Below are 6,068 nucleotides of genomic sequence, written 5' to 3' on the forward strand. Positions count from 1 at the left end.
TGTTAAATTAGTAACACAAATGTTAAGTGAATCTGGTTTCCATGTTGACTTTGCTTGTCAGAAGGTCACAAAAGAGGATCACGTGATGCCGGGACAATGCAACCGTCATAAATATGAGCCAGTTGTCAAGCATCTGAATGTAAAACACATGACCATGGAGATGCTTCAGCGGTCACAAGTGTGAAAAATGGTCTTAAGTCACTTTTTTCAGTGTTGTCATAACTTCGAACGGTCACTAAATGAACTGTTGTAAGTCAAAGGCTACCTGTATTGTGGACTTGTTCTAAAAGAGCATTATCTGCAAATAAGACATGGGAGTACTGTAGTGAACCTGTTCTGCATAGCATGTACTCCTGACCAATTCTTTTTCTCTTCTGAAATCTCAGCTTCAACACACCTTATTTTTCAAGGTGATTGCCCTCTCTCTTTTGCTGATTATCTAAGGCCATGATGGCAAACGTATGTCACCTGTCCCAGAGGTGGCACGCAGCGCCCTCTCTGTGGGCACCCAAGCCGTCACCCAGTTCTGCTCCACCGCACATGTGTGCATGCCTCCCGCCAGCCAGCTGGTCATCGAGTCTCTGCCACACATGTGCACATGCATGGGGGGTATACGTGCATGCTCAGGGAGGTTGGGCACATGCGGGGGGCATGTGTGTGTGTATGGGGGCAGGGCACATGTGGGGGCACGCATGTGCATGGGGAGCAGGGCACATGCATGGGGGTGCGCACGCATTGCATTTTGGGGATTTGGGCACCCGCGCTTTGGGCACTCAGTCCGGAAAAGGTTAGCCATCACTGATCTAAGGTTTCATGCTTGTGGATTACTTGTTTCAGGTAATCAGGGCTTTTGTAGGATGACTGGGCAAACTTCATCCGGGACAGAAATGGTAGCCAAAAAGCTTTTGATCAAGGAGTCCTAACTGCTTCTCCAGCCTAGTGATAGCTTAGCTCGCTATCTGCTTCTGCATTCAGTTCCACTGAGCACATTATGGATGTCTCCGGGCTTCCTCTGCTATAAGTACCATATTGATGGCAACAACTAGTGTTGAGACCTTGCCAATCAATACTGACATTTAATAAGAGTTAATTGACACAAGCAACCGCTGCTTGGAGTTGGAACACAACAATGATTCCTTCTTGATCCATGATCAGTAATGGCTCCCTTGTAGGGCATTGAAACAAAGGTGCTTTCCTCTCTTCTGTCTGACAGAGTTCTCCCCAGTGATTTGAGGCCTGTCTCTTCCATTGCATCTCATCAGGGCAGCTTAACTGGAAAGTTACATATGAATTGCTTGTCAGGATGATTCTGTCAGGCATCTTGTCTTAAGTGTTTACTCCTGTCATCAGTGTTTAATCTAGACTTTCATCCTTTGTTTCTGTCTGTAACTCACAAACTCAATAGAGCCGCTTAGCAAGTGCCAACTATGTAAGCTGCATACAGAGTAGTTCTCTTTATCTCTTTTAAAGATTCATGCAAATCCTTTTTAGTCCAGGGCCAGTTACTTCCTCAAACTGCAGATAGAATAGTTGATTTCATCACTTAAGGTATAGAAGAGCAAGAATGTTCTAACTAAGGATTCCCTACTGCCCAGAGGAGCTGTGGGGATGGGAAATGTGGGGATTAAATCTCAATTGTAATGTCAGGATGATATCAATTAGCAGAAGGTTATTATTGATTGCAGTCCTACTGATTTTATTATGTTTGCAAACTGGTAAAAGTAGGATGGCATTTGAGGTTGCTGTTACAGCTATAAGTGTCAGTAGGCTCCATTAGTACAGCCCTTAAAAAGCTAGGGCTAAATTCGTGTCCTGTGCTACGCTGCTTTTTAAAAATCAACTTAACTGAATGCCCTAAAAGACACAGAAAAGGTATCCTATTGTGCTAAGTCACACCTAGACAAAGTATATTGGGTAAATAAACTAGCTATATTAATGCTATATACAAAATATTAATTTAGGGCATTGAATTTCTTGTGAGCCACCATGACTTGATCTCCCTTTCAACAAAAAACTTGTCTGAGTAAGAAATCACAAGAATTCTGAAGTTGTATGATTCTCTTTAGAAAATGTGAAAGTCACCCATCACAGATACTATACATGGAAATTCAGTGTTGAATACACTTCTAGGGATTAAACCATTTCCAGTTCAGCCTACATTATATGCATTTCATGGTATGCAAAGAGCCATGGTGGTGCATTGGTTAGAATGCAGTACTGCAGGCTACTTCTGCTGATTGTTGGCTGACTGCAATTTGGCAGTTCGATTTTCACCATGCTCAAGGTTGACTCAGCCTTCCATCCTTCCGAGATCGGTAAAATGAGAACCCAGATTGTTGGGGGCAATATGCTGACTCTGTAAACCGCTTAGAGAGGGCTGTAAAGCGCTGTGAAGCGGTATATAAATCTAAGTGCTATTGCTATTGCTGTTCCAGGTTATTCATGTTATTTGATGTTTAAACCCTATTAGAACTTTTTTTAACGAAAAAGCTCTTTACTATAAGTTAATCTTTTCATTTACAATATTACATCACTCAAAATAATGACTAGATTACCAATGCATGCTCATTTTCATAAATAACTAGTATTGCTAACAAGACATAATGTGTTTTGAAATTATTTCTTTTGTCACTGTCTACCTTATTTGCTTCTAATCACATATGGTCTGAGTGCACCAATAAGGCAAAAGTCTTCCAGTTACATACTTAATTTAGCCCAAATTCTGAAGGATTTTTTACTTTGTTATTCTTCAAAGTAAGGATGGGGAATCTGTAGACTTCTAGGTATTCCTGAACTATAGGTCCTGAACAGCATGGATACTTTTAACACCAGTTAAGAGAACCCATGCTACTTCTATGTTCGTTCTTTGTTGGTTCATTCAGACTATTAAGACTTCTACAAACTTTTGATCCCAAATAGAAATACACCCGGTGATTTGTGAATTGTTCCTCAGTTGTCTGAGCATGCATGTGGAAAGACAGAATCAAATCCTATTGAGCCATATAATTTGTTGAACAGACATGGGTTCATTCACTGTCTCAGGCTAACTGATCTTGAAATAAAGAATGTTTTGATCGGGAGAGAGTGGACAAGGAAGCAACATGTAACTGTCTTTGCTTTGAAGGAAGACAAATGTACTCAGTAAGCATACTAAATGAATAAATACAAGTAAAGAAGGAAATGGGACACTGTAGAAAGATTGCCCTTGAGATTTCTTCTGATATGGGGAGTGGAGTTCTATTTATGATCTATAGCAACTTAAATTAGTTTGATCCTGCCTATAATGCTGTTTAAAGTAACTTGGTATACATCAATACATCAGGATATAAACATAAAGAGACATAAAGAGATGTGCTTTTTATTGTTGCATTCCAGGTTTTACTATTTGATAGCTATTGAGCCATTCTGCTCTAACAATTTCAGAAATGCAAGAATTGCTAATGCTGACTTTTCCCCTCCAGGTTGACAAATACAAATATAATTCACAAAGCTCCAGTATGGACCTTAATTACCATTGTGCTGATGTCTATGTAAGTATTCAATTGGATTCCTTGAAATGCAGTGACCCTACCTTATTCTTTCTCTTATATGAATTAGCACATTCTTAATTTACCTAATGTTGGTTTTCTTTTGACGGCAGTTGAAAAAAAATATGTTGGGAGTGTGACAGAATTGAAGAAATGACAAACCTATATATAATTAATGTGTAAAACAAAGGATAATGATTAGTATTTGGAATATACCAACTTTCCTAGGAAACCTGACACCTGAAGAAAAGCACAGTAACTTACTATGGGCATTAACTTGACCCTAGGCCCCCAGAACTAAAGCTCCAAACAAGTCTGTACTGTCTATTGTCATCTTCAAATATATATCACAATACCTTGCAACTTACTGCTTACACGTGATTGCAAAATTAGAACTAACCAGCTGAAAACAAAATCGGATTGAAGCCAATTGGCTGTAGTGCCTGCAGGGGAGTCAGAACAGGCAAAATGGTGGTTGTGGTTGTGCAACCCCAGCCCTGATCCTTTGGATGCACATTGACATCATACACTGGTATTGATTACACTGCTAGACGTGCCTCCTTGCCTATTTTGACACCTCCTGTCCCCACACAAAACAATCACACATAGTGCTCTAGCACAGTGGCCCCCAACCTTTTGAGCACCAGGGACTGGTTCCGTGGAGAGAGGTTTTTCCGTGGACTGGAGGGGGCATGATTTTGCGTGCTTCCTGCATTCTTCAGATGGGGCTTTGCTTGTTTGTGCGGCCCGGTTTCTGGCATGCTGCGGACTGGTGCCGGTCTACAGACCGGGGATTGGAGACCATTGATCTAGCAGAGCCATTCTGCTCTGATAGCAGAATTAGAGGAAATTTACATAGCAGTTGTATTTTTGCCTGCCTAGAACTACACAATAACAAAAGCATTCTACTTCCTTTTTACAGATTGCATCCCTATAACATTGGGGTGGGGGGGGGAGGTTTCCGAGAATCAAAAAGCATTTAGTAAAATCTTAGAATTCATTACTTTTTTCCAATTAGGAATTATTGTTAGATTTTTATAGGATAGAAAACATCAAGTAATCATTGTCCGGTTGTCAGTTCTAATTACAAGATAGCCAAAAAATCATTTTAGAAATTCCTTATTGCTGTAATATTGATTTTTCACCTTTAAGAATTGACATGAACCAGTGAAATCTATAGAATAGTGGGCCAGCCATTCATATATCAAGAAATGTAGCAAATCAAACTCCTGGCATCCCTAGAACTGCACTTACTTTGATCTTGTTTTAGTCTGACACATTTTTCTGCCTTTTTTATCCCAGGAAAGGCAATACTAGTAGGCATTAGAGCAGGCTTCAATGAGCCTTACATCAGTGTCACACTAGCTAGATATTGCTCAAATGATTCATTAAATCAGAACACAGAAAATAACTTTACTTGAATGCTTTGATATAAATTTTTTATCAGCTGTAAGAACAAATCTTTTGTCTCTTTTTCTGTACACTTTTCTGATTGAGTTTCTAATGTGCGAAACAGATCCTATGAATTTTTCAAGTACGTCTTCGGTTAATAAAAGAGTGCTGGATTTCTTCACAAATATGTATGTCTTGGTGATGAATTGTAAATGCTTTAAAGGACTACACTTCCTAAGGACAGATAACCTTTGTTGCCATATTAATGAACTAAAGGCAGTATTGTCTTGCTGCAGCTTTCTCTGTGTAGCAAACGCAACAATGCTAAATAAGCAGTACAGTATGGTAAGCTTCAACTAGGAAATATATTTGTATCTGTAGTCTTTCTTAAGAGTGTTAAAGGATGGAGTACATGGAAATTAACCTATTTTTATCTCCAATTCAAATTTGCGAAGTATAATAAATAGAATAAGAAACAATATTTGGTCTAGAGTGACCTAGTGAAGTTGAGGACTGAGTATGGAGTTAGTTGGCTCATATTGTGTTGGGTATTTTTTTATTGTATGGATAAAATTTCTCTTCATTTCTCTGGTATCAGTTCTAAAGTACTTTCAGTGTAATCCTCAACAAGATTCTATATGTTTCTTATAGAATAATGTAAATATCCTTGAGCCACTAACTAGCCATTCACAGCTAACAAGAATGCTCTCCAGGACCCTCCTCTCTGGCAATGCCTTAGGTTCCATCCGAAGGCCAAGAGGAACAGCCTGGGATATGCCAGGAGGAAAGCATATCGGAACAACAACAGATAGGGAGCGAGGATGATGAATCCTGGCTTGATCCCAGGCAGCGTCGGAGGGAGAAGCGTGCGCAGCAACAAAAGAGGCATGGGAGGGCCAGAGATTGAGCTGAGTCACTGAGCCACACCCCACAAGGAATAAAAGGCTTTGTGACGGTCAAAGTTAAAAACCTGAGAGTCATATCGCATTACCTGAAATCTGGCTTGTGCATATTTGGATTGGACCTTGGCTAACTCTTGCTTCGTGGATTACTTTTTGCTACTGAACCGGACTGAGGATAAACTCTCTCTTGCTTACTGTGAGTGAAAACTGACTTGGCAGGCATTTCGCAGTTTACTGCCAAAACTCT

This window comes from Pantherophis guttatus, chromosome 3 (genome assembly GCF_059756535.1).
Source record: "Pantherophis guttatus breed Tessera chromosome 3, ASM5975653v1, whole genome shotgun sequence".
In the NCBI taxonomy this organism is placed as follows: domain Eukaryota; kingdom Metazoa; phylum Chordata; class Lepidosauria; order Squamata; family Colubridae; genus Pantherophis; species Pantherophis guttatus.